The 22,523-nt window shown below is 37.6% G+C and overlaps 1 long non-coding RNA gene across 1 annotated transcript in view; it reads left to right on the top strand.

Annotated features, from left to right (window-relative positions):
- The window catches only part of LOC137645102 (uncharacterized), a 34,917-nt gene extending 27,212 nt beyond the window's left edge, over positions 1 to 7,705 (top strand). The window contains exon 4 of the long non-coding RNA XR_011045286.1: positions 7,573 to 7,705. This is a non-coding gene — a long non-coding RNA (uncharacterized lncRNA). The remainder of the gene's footprint in view (positions 1 to 7,572) is intronic.
- The last annotated feature ends 14,818 nt before the right edge of the window (positions 7,706 to 22,523 follow it).

The raw sequence follows: 22,523 nt of genomic DNA, 5'->3' as shown, positions 1-22,523 counted from the left end.
GCTAAGGCATTAAAATCAAACCAACCTAGCGCTGCCAATAGCTCAAAAAAAAGTATACTATCTGACAAAATGCCAAATAACGAGGTAACCATATTACCTCCTGAGGCTTTACCATGGTGTATTAACACTAGGTCATTGCCCATTGCTGTACAGCCTTCAGCCGCCATTACAAAAAATAATACAAACCTCTCTCAGGCCATGTCCTTGCCTGATCTGATGGAGGTTCCACTTAAGACTAATTTACCTGATGCACCTGTTGTGGGAAAGGTGCAAAAACCTCGAATCCCACCATCTATTAATTGTAAAAGAGAGAGACCTCCATCTCTCTCTCCACCCTCCATTAGAAACGTTAAGGTTATGACATCAAATAAATTTGATGTTTTGTCTGTTGATGTTTCTAATGAACCAGAAGATAAACTGAATAAATCAGAAATTCAAGTTGAGGTCCACCATCCACCTCAACAAATAGATAAAAAGGATACAAAGAAAAACACAAATGTAAAACCCAACATAACAAGACCACCTCTGAAGAAACCTACAGGTAACAATGTTAGATTAAAAACTGCTAATGGGAAGACCTCATCCAAGATGTCTTCCAGAAATAATCCATAGTTTTCTCCTCCATTTTGCAATGAAACTGTCAGGGTTTGAGGGCGAAATATGAAGAACTTAAGCTGCTAATTCAGGAGCATTCCCCCATAATTGTATGTCTACAGGAAAGTATGCTTGATTCTAACACTCCTAGTCCTCGAGAGTATGTTAGCTATAGAACACCATATAATCAACAAGCAGGGAGCCATGGCGGAAGTCTCATGTACATTCGTCGAGATGTTCCCCAAATACCTATGTCTATACGTACAACCCTGCAGGCAGTTGTTGTACAAATTGATATAGGGAGAAAATATGCAATATGCTCTCTGTACTTACCTCCAAATGATAATATTTTATATGATGATTTAGCAGAAGTCATTCAACAACTCCCTCAATCTTTTCTCTTATTGGGAGATATGAATGGTAGACATCCTTTATGGGGTGATGTTTTGGCCAACACAAGGGGCAATATTATCTCATCAATTGTGGAGAATGAGGATGTGGGGCTCCTTAATACAGGAGAGCCCACGCACTTCCATGTTCAGACAGGTACTTTGTCATGCATTGACCTTTCAATTGCAAGCTCTAACTGCCTTCTTGATTTTGATTGGAGGACATTAGATGATTGGCATACTAGTGATCATGCACCAATCATTATAAACACCAACAAGGGTCCGCCTTTGCAAAGATCGCCACGTTGGAATCTTGACAAGGCAGACTGGGTTAAATTTTCTGAGCTAAGTGAAATCGAAGGGAGAGCAGAACAGTTTGAAAGTATTGATGAGCTAAGTGAAATCGAAGGGAGAGCAGAACAGTTTGAAAGTATTGATGATGCCATAGACCTACTGAATGGAACTCTTCATACAGCAGGAATCAACTCTATTCCCAAAACCACAGGACTATTCAAAAGACGACCAGTCCCGTGGTGGTCCTCAGAATTAACAGCCTTGCACAGAGCCACCAGAAAATCCCTGACTAGATTGCGTAGATGGCGTACTGATGAAAATTTGATATCGTACAAAAAGTATAGAGCACAGTTCCGTCGTGCCATGAAAGAAGCTAGACGCCAATCTTGGGTGGCTTTTGTTTCCTCCATTAATAGTAGAACACCACCATCTTCTGTATGGAGGAAAATAAAAAAAATTGCAGGCAAATTTACCCTGAACCCACCACCAGTGTTGAAAGTGAATGGTCAGTTTGTGACTGAATGAAATGAAGTTAGTAATGCCCTGGCTGACCATTTTTCAAATGTATCGTGCAAGAGTGTAGCAGCTCCTGGTCACCAGTACAGGAGCATTGAAGAAAAGAATTTTAAATTTTGCCACAGGAAGGGAAGAATCGTATGATTCTCCTTTTACTGAAAGAGAACTTGATTCCACACTCGCTACTTGCAACGATACAGCTCCTGGACCCGATGGAATTCCATATGCAATGCTTAAACATGTACATTTTAATACAAAGTTATTTATTTTAAGTATTATTAATAGAATATGGCATGATCATAGTTACCCAAGTGTTTGGGAACTAGCCATTATTTTAGCCTTTTTAAAACCTGGTAAGGACAAGTTTTTAGCAGCAAGCTATCGACCTATTGCATTGACTTCGTGTTTATGTAAAATCATGGAGAAGATGGTCAATGTAAGGTTGATGTGGTACCTTGAAAAGAAGGGTATTTTATCACCGATTCAATATGGATTCAGAAAAATGCACTCGACAACTGGTGTGTCAATAAGACTTGAGTCCTCTATTTGTGAAGCCTTTGCTTCCAAACAGCTCCATGTGACAGTTTTTTTCGACCTTGAAAAGGCATATGATACCACATGGAGATATGGTATACTTAAAACAATTCATGAACTAGGATTAAAAGGAGAACTACCACTATTTATTCAGTCATTTCTTTCGCATAGAGTTTTTCAAGTGAGAGTGGGGGAAACTCTATCAGAGAGTAAGTGTCAGGAAGGAGGAGTTCCTCAGGGGAGTGTGCTGAGTGTAACCCTGTTTGCACTAGCAATTAATGGGATATCCTCAGTCATTCCCCTGGATGTTCTCTCAACATTATTTGTGGATGATCTCTCAATATCATTTGCTGGCACTAGAATGGCAATGGTTGAGAGAAAAATCCAACTCTCTATTGATAAAATTATCCAGTGGGCTGACACGAATGGATTTAAGTTCTCGACAAGTAAAACTACCGTTGTCCATTTTTGTCGTATCCGGGGAGTACATCCAGACCCGGATATATACATTAAAGGTCAACGGATACCATGTGCAAGTGAAGCTAAATTTTTAGGTTTGATATTTGATTGTAGGCTTACATGGGTTTCTCACTTAAAAGCGTTAAAAGCTAAATGTGTTGAAGCTCTGAAAGTATTGTCCCATACATCATGGGGGGCAGACCGCAATACTATTTTAAAGTTATACAAGGCCTTGATTTTTTCCAAAAATAGTTATGGATGTGAAATATATTCTTCAGCCACCCCAAGCCGGTTAAAAATATTAGACTCGATACATCATGCAGGTTTTAGATTGTCTACAGGAGCTTTTAAAACCTCGCCTATCCGAAGTCTCCTTGTTGATGCTGGAGAGTTACCTCTAGACCTTTATCGAATGTCTTCCATTATTCGGTATTGGTTTAGATTGCAAAGACTCCCTAACTCTCTAGCTTTTCAGACTGCAAGCCTTGTAAGACACGCGTCATACTTTGAGTTGCACCCAAAATCTCCTCAACCTTATGGCTTTCGGGTGAAACGATTATTAAACAGTCTGGATATAATTAGAAGTAAGGTACTTCCATTCAAGGTATCATCAACACCTCCATGGAAGTTACCAGAGATATCTTTTTGTAAATATTTTATTGGAGATAAGAAGAATATGTCAGACCTAGAAGCCAGGTCTTTTTTTAATGAACATATTAAAGAACATAGAGGATCAACTTTTATCTATACTGATGGCTCCAAATCTGATGCTGGCGTTGGATTTGGAGTACATAGTAATGGTTTTAATTGTAGAGGTGCACTTCCTCTGACCGCTTCCATATTTACTGCCGAACTGTATGGCATATTAATCGCTATTGAGAAAATACCGTTGGAGAAGGAGGGTAATTTTACAATTTTTAGTGATGCAAGGAGTGTCCTTCAAGCTATAGAAGTTGTTAATTCTAATAACCCTCTAGTTTTAAAGATTTTAGAATGGCTTTTTATTATTGGACGGAGATGTATAACAGTTCAATTTTGTTGGGTTCCAGCACATGTAGGTGTGTCTGGGAATGAGAAGGCAGATTCACTGGCTAAGAAGGCTGCATCCGAGTTGCTGCCAAGAAGGTATCCCATTCCCTGTAATGATTTCTTACCTGACATCAAGAAATTGGTTTGCAATAAATGGCAACAGCAATGGGATAGCCTAGATTGGAATAAAATGTGAGAGGTAACAAATGTCATATCTCCTTGGAGGTATAATATGATGCCCCGAAAATGGGAGACGTGTATTGGTCACACTCGGTTGACACACGAGTTTCTGCTGAAGGGCCAACAGCAACCGTATTGTGACGACTGTTTAGTACCTCTAATAGTGAGGCATTTGTTGACCGAATGCCCCAATTATAACAACTTAAGGAATAGATATTTGTTTGAGGCTTGAGGTGAGGGTGGCAGGTTCATCCTTGCCAAGATTCTTGGAAATGATATGTCCTATGCAAGTGGCATTTTTAGATTTATTTCAGAAGCAGGTCTTCTGAAAACTATTTAACTTTTATGACATTCAACTTTTATGATTTTAATTGAATACTCTTTTATTTTTTATTTTATTTTATTTTTTATTGTTCACATAAATTAAATGTTACCGGCGTCAATGACCTTAGATGTCAGGATGCCTGAAAACTTTAAATCAATCAATCAATCAACATACGGGTCTCAGTATTGATAATGTTTCTTTAAATTTGTATGACTTTTAAAATTTTAGTTGTGATTGTCGACAGCAAATTTACTTTTGAGAAACACATTAGGTCTGTCTCTTCTTCAATTGCACAAAAAATTGGCTTATTGAGAAAGTCTTACAAGATTTTCGGTGATCAATCTATTCTGAAGAAGTGTTTGAATTCTTTCATTTTACCTTGTTTTGAGTTTTGTTCTCCTGTCTCTTGTTCAGCTGCTGATTCTCATCTTAATTTGTTGGACAGAAACTTACGGTCTGTTAAATTTCTTATTCCTGACCTATTATTATTATTATTACTATCCAAGCTACAACCCTAATTGGAAAAGCAAGATGCTATAAGCCCAGGGGCTCCAATAGGGAAAAATAGCCCAGTGAGGAAAGGAAATAAGGAAATAAATAACTGAAGAAAACAAATTAACAATAAATCATTCTAAAAAAAGTAATGTCAAAAGAGATATATCATATATAATCTATTAACGTCGTCAACAACAAAAATGTCATATATAAACTATAAAAAGACTCATGTCCGTCTGGTCAACAAAAAAGCATTTGCTCCAACTTTGAACTTTTGAAGTTCTACTGATTCAACAACCCGATTAGGAAGATCATTCCACAACTTGGTAACAGCTGGAATAAAACTTCTAGAGTACTGCGTAATATTGCGTAGTATATTAATCTTTGGCACTGTCGTTCAATTAGTTCATTATGCATGTTGCTTAAGATTTTTCATAACTCTGACCATCCTTTACATTCAGATCTCCCTGGATAATTCTATCCTGTTCGTAATACTAGGCAGGCAGTTAATTCTAATAGTCAGGCCTTCTCCATCATGGGGCTCAATACTACACAGTATTCTAGAAGTTTTATTCCAGCTGTGACCAAGTTGTGGAATGATCTTCCTAATCGAGTAGTTGAATCAGTAGAACTTAAAAAGTTCAAAGTTGGAGCAAATGTTTTTATGTTGACCAGGCTGACATGTCTTTTTATAGTTTATATATGAAATATCTCGTTTTGACGTTGTTAATAGTTTATATAGGATATTATCTGTTTTGACGTTGTTACTTTTTTTGGAATGATTTGTGGTTAATTTGTTCTCATCATTTATTTCCTTATTTCCTTTCCTCACTGGGCTATTTTTCCCTGTTGGAGCCCTTGGGCTTATAGCATCTTGTTTTTCCAACTAGGGTTGTAGCTTGGCTAGTAATAATAATAATAATAGTATTCTTGACTTAACAGATTGATTGTGATCCCACTGCCATCTGTTGGCAAACAAAAACTTTAGTAATTGCTCAACAGAATGTGAAAGTTGTACAGTTATATCCACTGTAGTGTTAGCGATTGATTTTATCAGTTGGGGAAAGACTTTAAATTATTTATACCTTATGTATCTCATGGGATTTAAAGGGTCAGGCTGTTTAGTTTTCTATGTTGATTAACCGAACTAATATTCCATACCTTTGGGTGAAGGGATCAATTACTGTACCTTTCAGTACTTATGATGCAGTTTCAAATCTGAACTCTTGCTTTAAATCTTGGTTAGAAGAGCTTGCCTAATTTAATACATTGTAAATCTTACATAATAGTCAATCAAATATTCAATTTTTTTTATGATCTTTACTCTCATTAATTAGTTTTGAATATTATTTGACTTGTGCATTCTCAAAAATCCTATATTTGCAAAAATTTTTAAAATATTCTGCTACACAAGTGTTAAAAAGTGAATTGGCAATATACAGTAGATATATTCCCAAACAAATCTGGCCATACAGAATGGGTAAAAGCAGCTTATGCAAAATGATTCTCAATACTGAATTAGGATTGTCACAAGTAAAATATGAAGTTTGTGATTGTGTAATATAAAAATTTTGCCATGTTTCATTGCAACTCTGGTTTGGTTGAATTAATATACTGTATAAGAATTCTTTATACTTAAGCCTCCTTGACACTTGCAGGATTTGTTTCCTCAATGCTGTACAATGCTTTGTGTCAGTGACTAAAATCTTTGTGCGGAGTATGTGAAGGGTGTGGGGAAGCTTAGAGAGAATTTTGAAATGTTAGAAATTTGACAAGCATAAATGTTTGTGCCGTGTGCTTGCCAGTTGCATGGACTAAGCTTTAACACTGTGCGAGTTCAGTGGGAACACTGCCAATATTAATTCAAGTGTCAATACATAACTCAATAAACAAATCGTGCTGTTCTCTGTACCTAGTAATGCAGCCCTTTTTTTAGCCGCATATTGTTGACAGTGCACAACTAATGTGTACAGTGTACAACTAATGTGTACAGTGCACGAACAGGGCGCAAAGAATGCTTCATGCTGTGTAACATGAAATGGCATGTATTGCCACAAGGCATTGCACATATTGTGGGTACAAAAATCATGCAAGTGACCATGTGGCTTTACTTTGTTGGTAATCTGAGTTATTCCTATATTAATTTTGAATAGCTTTTAGCTATTAAAGATGGTACTGTAACTCTGTCTCCGTTCAGTTTCACATGAGAGTAAATGATTTTCTATTGTATTGTAATTTGTGGTGTTCAATGAAGTAAGAATGAAATTCTTTTTAAATTAATCGAAAAAATCCTCATTGCTTTCAATTAGACTATTTTCCAAGTAATCAGCTGCATTCTTTGAACTGGAGAAATTTGACTTTACAGTTATAGTAATTTTGTTTTACAGAAGGTCCTTTACTTAAACATATGACAGACATTCAGATACAAACACAAATCCAACTGAAAATAACAGATAAAGAAATGCTTTAATAAAACAATTATATCATTTAATACAGTAAGCAAAGCATTTGTAATAACCTGATATATATTTCATATGAAACCTGACTATTAACTTTAGTAGCTGGAAATCATAGGCAGGGAATTCAGGTTAGGCTTACCATAGGCCAAAATTTAACAATTAGACTTGCAAACAATTTAACTTGCAAACAGCTTGAAACCAATTGAGTTTTCAAGTTGAGGACCTTCTGTATATTGTATGTAAAAGATGATCACCTATTAGTTAGAAAAATTGACTAAGCGTTCTTTTTTCTTTACAGTATCTGTGCCTTAACTTCAATCGTTGTGGAGTAATTGATCATGGATCCAACCGTGGAGATGTTGTGTTCTTCACTGCTCAAAACCCGTCATCTACAACTTAAGCTTACCAAGCTTGAAACTTACTGAAGATCTAGATAACATCTTCACTTACTGTCAAGCCTGAAACTTGCGGAACATTAACTTACTCTCAAGCTTGAAACTTACTGAAGATCTAGATAACATCTTCACTTACTGTCAAGCCTGAAACTTGCGGAACATTAACTTACTCTCAAGCTTGAAACTTACTGAAGATCTAGATAGCATCTACAACTCACTGTCAAGCCTGAGACTTGCGGAACATCTACATAATATTATTTATACCATGCCAAAATCAACCTGAAATTAACTTTTTTTTTTTATATTAGCTGTTTTGGAGTCTAAATTGAATATTCTGATAATGAATTAAGTAATTTTGATATGTAAAAGGCTTTTTCTAGTGCCAAATCAGTTTGAAAATTACTTGGTAGTTATTTTAGAAAGCTTGATGGCATTTTAAAGTTTTCTGATGAAATTTTCATATAGCAATAATGACTGGACTTGCATATTAACTCTACTTTGCTTATAGAAATATTTGCAGCTTAAAAATAGTCTCCTGATTATTTTTTATATAAAAGCATTGATAAAAAGGTTGCAAAGTATTGTGGACTGCTTAAGGTTTAGCTATTCGGTAAATTGAATATTTGGAAGATTCTAACAAAATGTTAATGCAGAAATATATAGATTCAATCAGAAGAGGAAATATTACATAATCACTGATTGCTGGTCTTCAGATTTTATAACGTGGAAAAGTAATATTTCAAAATATTACCGATAATATAACCAATATGGGAGAACTCATTTGATACTAGTGTCAGGTCCCTCTAAATTATCTATATTTCCTAAATGAAAGTTTGATAAATTTTTTTTACAAAGGACAACATTCTAAGGTAATACTCTAAATGTCTCCATGGTATTCTTGCATTTGGCTTATAATATAATAATGAAATATACCAAAAAATATGCAGTGACTAGGCTCTCGTGTCTCTCAACCATTCATCTAAAAGATTTGCCCTTGTGTAGTTTCACATGTGGTTTTGATAGGTGTTAGCTGCAGTCCTTTTATACTTGTACAATTTTGTTTCAATACACTTATCTGTATCACTTTCATTATTACCATAAACCAGTCATCTTTTCTTTCATCATGATATACTTGGAATAGTTTAATCCAATCATTTCTATACTATTCCCTGTCATTTTTAACTCCCATCAGGTGTAGGTTTTCATATATCAAATTTTTCCATACATTTCTGGGCATTACTAATCATTGTCACCATTTGTGTGCTTTTCTAACCAACAATGCTTCTTTCTCTTGGCTTATCCAAACCCTATTAAGGGTTTTTAATGTGCTTTTCAGCTGCTGAACACTAGAATTTTCTACTAATTCCTTGTTAGTTCTGATCTGACTAAGTTTATATTGACCTGTAGTTTAGTTCTCTCTATTTTACTCTGCGTCAATTCTCTTAAGGCATTTTCAACTCCTCCTCCAAGGTAACGGTAATTTCTTTCCCCATTTGATAATGTAATTTATTCCAAGCATAAAAAATTGCAACTTACACTCCGTAAGTAATTTGGTAGATAATCAAATAGACATCAATACATACTGCGTGAAATAGAAGACTGAGGGGTAATATTACAAGTTCGCATGAAAAAACACTGACATATTGCCAAAGACATCAGTCGGATAATTAGGGACGTAATCAGCCTACACAAAGGAGAAGCAAAACTGTTCTTTGGAAACTGTTCCAGGAAAAAACCACATAACTTTATATTCTGTAATCCAGATCATTTCCAGTGGAATATCTTATTACAATGACTTCATAGTACTTAGTTTACTTTTTCTTATAGTAACCAAGGTTATTTTCCTGATTTTATTTTCCTTTAAGTATATTCATCATTGACTTTGTTTTATATGAATAGTTCTAATCCCCCACTTGTGCTCCTTTCAGTTCTTCCATCTTGTACTGTACATATTTCCACCACTTCCCCATTGTATTTCACTGTCAATGATAGGTCATCTACATAACCCAACTCCAAGGAAAACCTTTTGTTCACATCTGCAATTTTCTTTATTGCTATGGTAAACAGCAAAGAACTTTGCTAATACTTAATAGACTTCAATCTTTGACTCAAATATACTGCCTTTATTCTAGATCCAGTAGTATGCCAGAGCAACATTACTAACTTTGAGTTTTCTTTATACCTTTGATTAGGTAATACCCATTTATCTGTGTGAAGACACCGTATAATGTCTTTTAGATTCAAGTGTAGCTTAATCTCGAACTTTCGGTCTGTTTTTTCCTGTAGTTGCTGTACTTGGTGGTATTTTCATAAAATATTATGCACCACCAATTCCAATTAGTGATGAGACTGTTGTCCTAATAGATTTCAATCCTCTATTTTCTAGAGCACTAACTTTGCATTATTCAAATTTTGAGTAAAGTTCATAACCACATGAAATATGTGACCTATCTATCTAAATTTAAACAAAACTAGCATAGCATCATCTTTCTCTGCATCTTTTCCCAATTCTGTGAAGTCAGTGTTTCTGATAGTCCTCCACCTGGCTAAATTAAACTGTCATCTGGCAATGGTTTCTCTCATCCTCTTTAACTTCATCCATCCAGCTTCGTCTTGGTCTTTCTGTAGCTCTCCCACTTGGCACTTCTACCTGCATCACTCTCCACTCTACGTCTCATCCTTTCTCATAACTGTCCTTACCACTCTAGTCTTCTTTCCTGAGACGACTTTGATAGTTCTACAACTTAAGTAGTTTCTCTTATTCTTTAATTTTTTATCTTGTCCATTTTGGTTACTCCACACATTTTCAAGAGTATTTTAATCTCCGCTGCATCTAATTTCTTTTTGAAGTTCCTTTACATCCATATTATTCCATATATCAAAGTTGGTTTCTCTACTCTTACAGTCGTCCTTTAAACATAGCGTTTATTCCATGATCGCATAAGACACCTGACATCTGTGTTATTTCGATATCCAAATCTCAATCTTCAAGTACTATTGAACCAAGATACAGTACCTAGAAAGTTCTACTGTTCAACCTTGTCCCTTCCAAACTCATCTCAGTCTTGATCTTCATTAAAACTTAGGTATCGAGTCTTCTTTCTGCCAATCTTTGTCATCACCTTTATTGCTCTATTTTCAACTCCACTACCCCTCTGTTGGTGCTATGTAACAGTCGTCAGTAAACAACATACACCAGGGGATTGATTTTTTATTTGTCGATAGCACGACCATAATCAGGTAAAAAAGATACTTATAGTAGATCTCTGATGTAAACCAACTCTTGCTGATAACCATGCAGTTAACCCAACACTGCTTCAAACCTGCATTTTTTTCCTTCATACATATCTTGGACTAACCTCTCACATCTCACTTCTCTGGTGTTTCTTTACAAGCACACACCTCCCAAGCTCTTGACATGGGACTCTATCTTATGCCTTCCAGATATATGAATACTATGCACAGTCCTTTCTGCTTTTCCTGGTGTTTTCCATCTGTCAAAGAGCAAACACTGCATCTGTCATTCCTCTTCTTGGCAAAAGCCCAAAACTGTTCTCCTAGAGATTTTTCTTCTAATTCTTTGATCATATTCTTTTCCAGATATTCATGGTGTCACATAAGCTGTATTCCATTGTAGTTTGCACAATTCTGGATGTTCTGTCTTTTTATACATTGAAACAATGAAGCGTGCTCTCTACTCTCTAGGTATTCTTTCCTGACTGTGTAATTGGTTTGCTAGGTCCCATAGCATCTCCTCTTTCTTCTCCTAGGGTCTTTCACACTTATGTAAAAACTACTACTGGTCCATTGCCTTACCCTTTTGCATCATCTTTACTGCGTTCTTTACTAACATCCTGCTAATAGTATGTATCATACCAAGATTGTGGAATTCATCTTCGTAGAATTTTCTAGGATTTTCTTTAACAGATGTTCATATTTACACATCTTATCCTCGTTGCTTAAAACCACTCCATTCCCATCCTCAACCTGTTTGATATGGGAGTAATCTTTGGTGTTCTTGTCCCTTGATATAGAAATCTGAATTTTTCACTCTTGTATTTCCAGCTTATCGTACATCTCATCTAATACTTTTGCCTTATGCAATTGCCTTCTTCACTTGCTTCTTAAGCGGGGTTTACATCATCGAACCCGGTTGTTGAACCTGCTTGTCAAACGGCTCAAAGAGGGTGGAGTCAGCCACAAATGCACATGGTTTGTGGGCAATGAAACATAGCCCAGAAAAGTCTGGAGAGAACAGACTTTCTCTGAACTGTTCGACAACCAAATATCCCATTCACATATTCGAACATCACATCAAACGACTGTCTCGAACCATTCGAAAGTGTAAACCCTGTTTTATCCTCGTGCTTTCCATAGTTTTCCCAGGTGGTGTTTAGCATATCTTTTCTTTTACTGCCTCTTTCACTTCACCTCCAGATTTCCTTGTCTTCAGGTTTCTCTCCAGATAACTTTCTCAGCATATCTTCACCTACTCTATCACCATACAGTTGTCTACCTAGTACATCATAAGCACATCATAATCAAACACATGAGATAATGGGCCCACATTTAGTTTTTTTATAATGATGAATGTAAACATTCTGGTGTTAAGTTTTCTGCAGTAATTACAGATATCTTTTAACCATTAATGCTTGTGGTCTCAAAACAGAAGTTTCTGTAATATACCCAGGAATTTAAGATACAGATTATAAGGTAGTAATTAGCATGACTAGATTATATTTATACAAGTTTCTGTTAAAGATTTGGTATTGTATTTTCTTTAATCTATCATACAAAAAAATGATAGGCATTAGGAAATGATGAAATGATAGACCTACATAAAAGTTTGGAAAAGTTTATAGCAACTACTAGATTGATTTTAATTCTGATGGAAATAAAGTAACACATTGAAGAAAAATTACCTTAAAATTAGTCGTTTGACCCTGGGGTATTCAACAAATTTATACGACCCAACACCCAAATGTTACAATATTTCTAATAACATCTGAGGGCCTAGTTACTGTAAATAATTCATTAATATTGTGACATTACGCGCTGTCTAAATGCTTTTTTTTATTTTACTGAAAATGGCGTTTTTATAAAGTATTATGCAGCGGCACACTTAAGTTTTGAGTTAAGTTCATAACCACATAAAATATTAAGTAAGATATATATCTAAACAAACTAAACCCTCAAAAAGGCATTATTACCAAATTTCAACTCGCAGAATACATAAAGCCAGAACAAATCTGCATAGAAAATTTTACAAGAATCTTCAAAATATTGAGTTTTATTTAAATAATTTTATGTACTGGTATAGCAAACCTTAAGCTTGTTCCTGAACTAATACAAACCCTTGTTCTTTACATAGGAGTAATGACAACAGTGAAGTTCGAATATGCTTATAAACTTTTAATGAGGTGCCAAGAACTGTTTGGGTTGTTAAGTCAGTAGCGGAGAAGCACTGATCCCTTCCCACTCACTCACTGCAATGTCACTTTGATTTCAGCACAGTGGTCGAGAGCGGACATTCTCTTCCTCGCTCTAGAGCACTGGCTGAAAATTATAATTTTTTTTTTCTTTTTCATGTGCGAGTGTGCACACTTTCTTTGAGGATACACATCATGTGAACTTTTCCCTCCTTCCCTAAAGGGGAAAAGGATCCTCACCGACTTTGTCCTTCATGCAGGGGACACTCCTGCATGCAGGCGTCTTGTGTGACGAGTATCATGAGTGGCCTTCCTCCTAATGGGACACTGTGAGCGATATGGCCGGAGGTGGAAGAGTTCCAGAAGTGATTCTCTGCCTTCTGGGTCTTCCTTTTTAAGTCAAAGAAGGTCCAACACTCACTTGATTACCCTTGCCTCTACCCCATCTCACTCGGCTGCTTCTTTAGGGTGATAGAGTAAGAGCAGTCGCCCTTTAACCCTGGGACAACCTTTGGGTAGGAAAGCTCCTCCCGTTTTGCATAGAGAAATAGTTTGCAACAAGAATACAAATAAAAATATCACTACAGTATCACCATTAAATACTATTTCCATCGTCAATGATAATTAGAAATTACTCCAAATTACTTTAAAAATAACTAAATTTAATATATATTCTGCTAATTACCACAAGCATGAACCCAAGTCCCCCCCCTCCCCTTCACATCCTGTGGCAGTACTTCTCACTCAAGGTGAGGGTATCAGGTACTGCCACCTTCCTCTTTGCTGCTTTGTTCTGCTTTTAGAAAGCACCACCTTCATAGTCTTTACTATCCTATGTTTTTCTCTATTCTATCTCTAGGCATTTTCATCTTTTGCCTTTCTTTACCAAGAGATGAGAATTTACAAATATCAGTACTCATGCTAAACAATGCTGAGAATATTTCTTCTTTCATATCCAAAATTGTGTTGAAGTGCAGTTATTTTGGTGGCAAATAAGATGCGATGTATTGAGTTTATTTTAGGCATTTCTTCTGAAGTCAACTCTGATGCATTTGGGTCGTCTGTCCAACCTGATAAGCATCTTTTTAATAGGTCTGTAGAGGAGATGTCGCCAAATACTTGATGTATTTGGGCATACAAGTCCAAAGGTATTTTTGATGGGTCTTTTCTCTTTTTATAGGATGGTGAATATTCTCCAAGCTTTGGAGCTATTAAAAAAGCACCAGGAATGCGTGCCAACAGGACAGAAGTTATGACTAGGATATTGTTAGTCGAAATAGTGAAAATATGTACCCAAAATTGCTTTTATCATGCTTTCAACTGTTGTATTTGTTACTTCGTATTGCTCTTCCATAATAACACTGAATATATTCTATATGGCTTTTGTGTTAGCATGTTTTTTTCTGAGAGATGGCTTTGTCTAATTTTTCCAATCATGGTTTTGAGTTTTCACTCGTCTCTTTTAGTTTTCATCAATCGATATCCCTTCCTTTTCTCAGAATGATTTATGCACTCATCCTTTATATTTCTGTAAGGGCTATCTTCATTGTTCATAGCACAAATAGCTCTATAAGCACTCTAATCCCTGTTACCTCCTAACATTACATAACGAAAACCAAATGTCTCGGATAGAGACCACATCTCATTGCCTCTTATGCTTCCATACTTCCAGATTTTCCTTCAGAGTTTTTGTACATTTGACTTTTTCTTTGTTTTTAGAATATTTGTAACTATTACTTTTTTCAAAATTGATCGCTGTCCCCATGAACACTTCTATTACAAAACAACACCTACATGTGATTGATAGCTATGAGTGAACCATGGGCCATCAAATGAAACACCAATGTTTATCCCCTTTTCATCAGGTTAAATTCCAAGCTTATGTACATAAAAATCAGAAACAAATTTTTAGTATTTCCTTGCATCATCTTTACTCAAGTTCTTTTTATATAAAAATTATCTTGAATATGATCCAGGAGTCTGAATACTGTCACCAACAAAACCTGACATTTCCTTAGGCATGCACGTCCAATTCCATTATTCAATAAATGGAAAACATCTCGCAAGTTTTGTAAAGTTTTGATTTAATATCCCCATATGTTTATGTGGGAGCGTGGCACAAAATACTCAACAATCATTGCAGACCATTTGAAATTTAATATCCCCTGTTTTTTTGTATGAATTTTGTTTTCATTTTCTTTTTGGGCACTCCACGACACTTGCTATAGTTTCTAGCAATGTATTATTTATAAACTAACAGCAGCATATTCTTCAAACCTCTTAACTTCGTCAACGATCATATCAGCTTTGCCCACACTAGTGGGGGTGGAATGCAAGGTTCCTCATTGGAGGAGGAGTTATTGTTGCCTTTTGCTGTATTGATGACAATGCCACAGGTTCAATAGTTGAGGATAAAGTTGTAGCTGTTACAGCAGTATCTTCTTCCATCACAATATCACCATCATACACTGTGATGATTGTTTATTTGACCTCGTTAGTGTAGGCACTTCACTGTATGTTGCTCCAACATGTAGTCTACTCTGCCATCAGGGACAGCATTTCAGATGTTACTGTGCTTGCTTTCTCATCTAAATTCTTACAAGGGCTATTGTTTTCCTATACTTTGATAGGATTATTCTTTTGCTTTTAGACATAAGAATGCCACTACAGTTTTCTAGCATTATAAATAGCAAGAAAAGATACCCACCAAGAGCGCAAGGCACAACAATTGATGTTTCACTATGGTTTCTGGTATTCAGAGACAATGAAAGTGTTGAGCTGTGTGTGGGATGATTAGCGAATGGAGCTGCCAAACATACAATTTCTAGTTCGATACTTATCATAGGTTTTTGAGAGTTTGAGAACATGGTGTCGCATTACTATGATGACCCGTGTAGTGCCATATACCTCTGGCACAAATAAACTCGATAACTGTTATTTATGACAATTAGTATGATTCTTTCTCACGTGACTAGTTGTGGTACAGTTCACTGCCAAAGATTCACAATTTTTTAAATCTCGAGGTATGTCCATGAAAGTTAACGGCACACGCTGTCCTTAATGGTGCAAGGGCATTGGAATTCCTTACTCACAGTGTGGTGTACCAGTGGGCCAATCGTATGAAGCAATGCGATGCAGTCACCTCCAGGTTCCAAAGATGTGGAAGCATTTGTGGAAAAGGAAAGGAAGGTGAGCCAGGACTCCATCCTCCACCGAGCTACAGTATAACATTCCAGCAATCTACATCTCGGGCACATAAGGCTTTTAAGGATGGGTCTCGTCTGGAGCAGTCCACTGCTATGAGCCCTCGTATCTCCCTTTCAGGGGAAGAGGTCTAAAGTACGAAGGAGTAGAAGAGGTGGACTAGGCAACGCCCCCAATGGGGGTTTATTCCCCCTGCAATACCAACTGTCATGCAAATGCCTAAAGCATGGTAGAGATGGCAGTTCCACTGGGCAGAGGCCCGGCAAGTGTACTTCGATCGGGCAGAGGTCAAGACCAATGCAGAGAACAGCGCTCTTCAGGATGTCCTTGAGTCTCTACGCTTTTACAGTAGACACTTTCTTGTAGAGAAGGCCTCTAGAGGCTGGAGACAGGTTGTAGACCTCGAGGTTTTGAACGACTTTGATTTTCAGACTTCATTCAAGATGGAGACTGCATCCATGGTCAGACAAGCAGTAAGAACGCTAGACCTCATGATCATATTGGATCTCAAGGATGTGTACTTCTAGATCCAAATCCATCCTTTTTCCAGGAAGTACCTCAGGTTCATCATATACGACAAGGTATACCAACTCAAAGTACTGTTTCAGTCTGTTGACAGCCCCCAGGCCTATTCCAACGGCATTCGGCGGCTCTGATGTTGGCAGACTCTGTCTCGACACTTCTTCGCCAAGACAGATTTCTATAGTTTTGCCTCAATCTGGAGATCATGGTAAACCTGGAGAAGTCAAACCTTGAGTGCAAACAATATTAGGTATACTGTACAAGGACATGCAATGATACCTCATTGGGAAAGGTTTTTTCTGTCGCAGGATTGAATATTAAGATTCAAGAGAAGCGCAACTGCAGAATACATAGTGAAGGACACTGCAGGTGCATCAGTGGCAGCATCTGTTCGGGCAACCAGCCTCCCTAGAACGTCTGGTTGCTGAAGTCTCCTTTGCATGCGGTCACTTCAGTGACTACTGAATCTCTTCTGGTCTCAGGGCAAGGATCTTCCCGGATTGCTGTTTCCGGTGGGGGGAGAACAGAAGAAAGATCTGAATTTGTGGCTGCAAGACTCCCTTCTCAGAGGGGTAGATCATCTTTCCCCATCCTCCAGACCTGATGTTCATCGACACATCGGTAGTGTTGATGAGCGACATCACTACAGTAGTGTTATATTTAAACAAGGAGATGCTTGCAGCAGCTCCATTCTACTGTACTGTAGTGGCATATTTAAACAAACAAGGAGGTACTTTTTCACGGCAGGTTTGCCTGCTAGCTGTCAAAATCCTGCAGGGGACTAAAGACAATGCAATCTCTCTGCCAACCGAGTTCTTATTAGGCAAAAAGAACATCTTGGCAGACAATCTGAGAAGGAAGACTGATATTTGGGTCCAAGTGGTCTTGGATTCTAGGACGGTGAATACGATGAGGACTCTACGGTAGCCTGTTTGCGACGTCAATCAACTAGAAACTTTGGTGTACTACTCACCAGTACCGGACCCACAGGCAAAATTCTAGGATGCCTTCTGACATCTGAAACAACATGGATGTGTGCATTACCCGTTCTGCCTCATAAGGAAAGTTCTCAACAGGGTGAGATCGTTCAACATCATGTTCATGACCTTTGTAGCTTCATTATGGCTGCAGGCAGAATGGTACCAAGACCTAATACTGCTGCTGACAAAGGTTCTGATGCAGCTGCCTCTCCTTCCTGACCTGCTACAGCAACCACACGCCTGAATCTAACACAGTTCAGTCATATCACGACTACTTCATGCCTGGAGGTTATCAAGCATCTCATCACTCGGGGTTTTCGTAACGAAGTGTCAAAACTAAGAGCTCCTGCCTGGAGATAAGCTCCAGGTAATCTGGGTATTTATGGGGGGCCAAAACAGATGTCTGAATACGTCGGGAAGTCTTCGGCCTCGGTATACCAAGCCAAGTGGGTCATCTGTGGTTGGCATAATGGAAGTCTCTCTTCTCAGAGGCACAATACCCATGATTGTCAAATTTTTGCTTTATCTCCAAGACGAAAACTGCTCAGCGTCAGCAGTAAAGGCTATTGCTCGGCCTTGAGCCTGGTCTTAGGTGAAAGGAGTTATTTCCTCTTCGGCAGAGCTGGCAATGCTCAATACGGTGTTTTGAGCAAGCCTACCCCCAGTTGGCAGCGATGCTACCCCTGTTGAACATGATGAATGTACTAATCTGGCTTCAGACTGCAATCTGCCTTTGAAAATTATCTTTTTGCTTGCTCTGGCTTCTGCCAGGACGGTCGGTGAGCTGTACGGTCTCCTACGACATCGCCCGTTCAAGGGAAAGGAGGCAGGTTTCATTCAGCTTTGTCCCTGATATTGTTGTCGAGACACTTATTCCAGTAGTTCCCATTGCTAAGTTCACTCTTTCCAGGGTTTGAGTGTTAGGGAAGTAACCAATGATCCTGATCGGCTTTTGTGTCTTGTGAGAGCCTTAAGGTGTTATCGCAAACGTACACAAGGAATTAGTCTCCAAACGAAACAATTTAGTACTGGGAGGGTCAAGAGACAGGTATTAAAGAATACGATCTACTTTTGGATTAGACGTAAGTCATTGAATGATACTTCAATTTTCCTCCTCCTCCTCCTCCTCCTGAAGGGAGGACACAACTCAGAGCTCATGATGCCAGGGGTGTCAGTGCATCCCTTACATTCAAGACAGTACCTTTCTGTGATGCAAGTTAAACAGACCCAAGTGTTAAACCAACTTCAAAACCCATTACCTGCTGGTGTAATCCACAGGTCCCTAGACACATTGTCTCTAGGGCCTGTTGTAGCTGCTCGGCAAGTGGTATAGCTACCTTTGCTCCTCTCACAGGATTATTAGCAGGCAATAGAAGACATAGTTTATGATTTTAGTTTAAGATGAATGTAAAGAATGACTTGCCTTTTTTCTTCACGTTCCCCTCTCTTGGGGCACAGCATCCGAGATCCTGCCAGTTGGACTTGATATGACTGCAGGTAAGCCCCATGTAGCTCGTACCTGTGCTACATAATTTGTTAAAGTGTAGTCCCCACATTCCTTGGGAGGGGGTTAGGCATGTCTGGGTTACCCACAGTGCATAATGTCAACAATACTTTAGCTTATATTTTCCAGTAGACATTGTCACAAAAGTGTTCACAGTTGCTTACTGCTAGTGCATGGGCTGTCAACTTGCTGATTCTATTAAGCCATTGGTTAATGAGGTGTCAGGTTTCTCTCTCAATTTATCATCGTGCTCGAGTGCAGAAGGTTTAAAGGTCGCTCATGAATGGCAGAGGCAAGGGACAGTGACATTGCCATAGCAAGCAGGACAATGCCCTAGAGACTGACCATATAGTATATGATCAGCGCCCAAGACTCCTCTCCAGGTAAAAGTTTCCACCCATTTATAAATGGGACTTCCACACAATTAAGGATGTCATATCTAATGAATGAGGGTTTTTGTATTTTTTATACAAATTTGCCTGCCATCACATACCCCAGGAAGTCTTGTCTGCAATCAAAGTGGTGGTGTAGTAAGTGGGGTTGGGGATATTTGCTTCCTCGCGACCTGTTGGTAACGACGCACACAGTTGTTGACACCTCGTTAAAAGTTTATAGCCATATTCTAGCTTCACTTTTGTCATTACTCCTATGTAAAGAACTCTGGTTTGTATAGTTAGCAAAATTACAATGAATTTGACTTTTAAAAGCATCAATATGTTTTTCTGAATGTTAAAAATTAATTTACTTTGAAGTTGAATACTAAATTAATATATTGTTTAGTGTCAGAATTGAGATATTGAAACAAATTATTACATGGATTGTATTGTAAACTTTTTTTTTTTTTTTTTTTACAAATTCATGACTGTTATTTATGTCTGTTGTATATCATATGCAGTGTTCTTGATTTTACTTTTTACTACTAAATGCTCAAGATTTAACATCATGATGTAGTGTCTGTAAGATATTTGTTTTTCATCTTATTTACTTCCAATATGTAATCCCAGAATGTTATCAAAGGCCAAATATAACTAGTTTGAAGAAAACATACAGTACTGCTCTTGGTAAAGAATGATTAGGAGACCTCTGAACTACTGTATATTTATTTGAATAATTTATATATATTTGAATATATGTATATAATGTAACAAAATATCACACTATTGCTTATCGAAAGGTTTTATACATGGAAAGAATGTACATCTGCACACACTTTGTACAGTACCTAACAAAATCAGAGATCATATATCATCTTTATGCATACAAGCCATTGAAGCACTTTGGATGCATTCCACTAGTTTATTTCAGTTAGTTTTCAGAGGGGGTAAACCATCCTAATGCAATTACCTTTTGATTCAAATGGTTGGTGTTAAGTTTTTTGAAGGATTTTAATGTTTGTTACTGTAATGACAACTTTCAACTACAGTTTATTATAACTTATTGATCTGTAATTCAGTACAAGTGAAGTTTGAATTTATATATGGAATCAATTAAATTTGGTGAGATGAACTACATAGAGGATTTGCGGAGCCAAATTAGTAATGTCAGGATAGTACTTAATGCCCTTTTAGGTTCTTATTCTTTTTTTATCACGAACAAGCTCTATCTTTGATAGATTTCACTACCCTCCTTTTTCAAATTTCCGCAATATTTTATCGCTAATGTTGTACAGTATTTGACTCGCACAGGAGGATAAAAAGCTGCTATGCTTTCTGCCGTTCGCTTGTTATGGGTTTCCTTTAATCTCTCCCCACTAACAAAGATTTAATAATTCTTTAGATTTGTTGTTTCTAATTCTTATTAAGGTGTAAATCACAAGGGCGAGTCTATTGAGTCTTGTAAAATATCTTGCTAGTATAGTTGGACTGATTAAGGTAAATGAAATTTTTCAGGTGAAAATATTTTAGAAGGCAAGATTAATAGTTTTAAAGGTCCTTCAGTTTATCAATTATTTTTGCTATAGCTCAAACTATACAAACTGGTAAGGTAGTTGAAATATAATTGAAGCATTGTACGGAATGAGGATAATAAAAGTAGATAATGTTAGCTACTGCGACTTAAGCAAATGTAATGTTTGTTTTATGCAATTTGAAAAGTCAGCTCAGGTACATATGCTGTAGAATAAATGTTGATATAGAATTAAATTAAATCAGTATCTGTATTCTAGTAGTGTTCATACTTAATGTCATTGAAACACTGAATTATTACCCACCTATCAGTTCAGATGTCATGAATATCCTACACGACAGATTTCCGAAATGCAGATAATACAAATTAACACAATTGAAATACATACATACATATACCAAGGCACTTCCCCCAATTTTGGGGGGTAGCCGACATCAACAAATGACACAAAAACAAAAAGGGGACCTCTACTCTACATTCCTCCCAAGCCTAACAAGGGACTCAACAGAGTTCAGCTGGTACTGCTAGGGTGCCACACCCCACCCTCCCACATTATCCACCACAGATGAAGCTTCATAATGCTGAATCCCCTACTGCTGCTACCTCCGCGGTCATCTAAGGCATCAGAGGCAGCAGCAGGGCCTACCGGAACTGCGTCACAATCGCTCGCCATTCATTCCTATTTCTAGCACGCTCTCTTGCCTCTCTCACATCTATCCTCCTATCACCCAGAGCTTCCTTCACTCTATCCATCCACCCAAACCTTGGCCTTCCTCTTATACTTCTCCCATCAACTCTTGCATTCATCACCTTCTTAAGCAAACAGCCATTTTCCATTCTCTCAACATGGCCAAACCACCTCAACACATTCATATCCACTCTAGCTGCTAACTCATTTCTTACACCCGTTCTCACTCTCACTACTTCGTTCCTAACCCTATCTACTCGAGATACACCAGCCATACTCCTTAGACACTTCATCTCAAACACATTCAATTTCTGTCTCTCCATCACTTTCATTCCCCACAACTCTGATCCATACATCACAGTTGGTACAATCACTTCCTCATACAGAACTTTTTAAATTCAAGCCCAACCCTCTATTTTTTACTACTCCCTTAACTGCCCCCAACACTTTGCAACCTTCATTCACACTCTGACGTACATCTGCTTCCACTCCACCATTTGCTGCAACAACAGACCCCAAGTACTTAAACTGATCCACCTCCTCAAGTAACTCTCCATGACATTCAACCTTGTACCACCTTCCCTTCTCGTACATCTCATAACCTTACTCTTACCCACATTAA

The sequence above is a fragment of the Palaemon carinicauda genome, chromosome 8 (genome assembly GCF_036898095.1).
Source record: "Palaemon carinicauda isolate YSFRI2023 chromosome 8, ASM3689809v2, whole genome shotgun sequence".
Taxonomy (NCBI): domain Eukaryota; kingdom Metazoa; phylum Arthropoda; class Malacostraca; order Decapoda; family Palaemonidae; genus Palaemon; species Palaemon carinicauda.
This window is presented reverse-complemented; position numbering and strand designations above follow the sequence as displayed.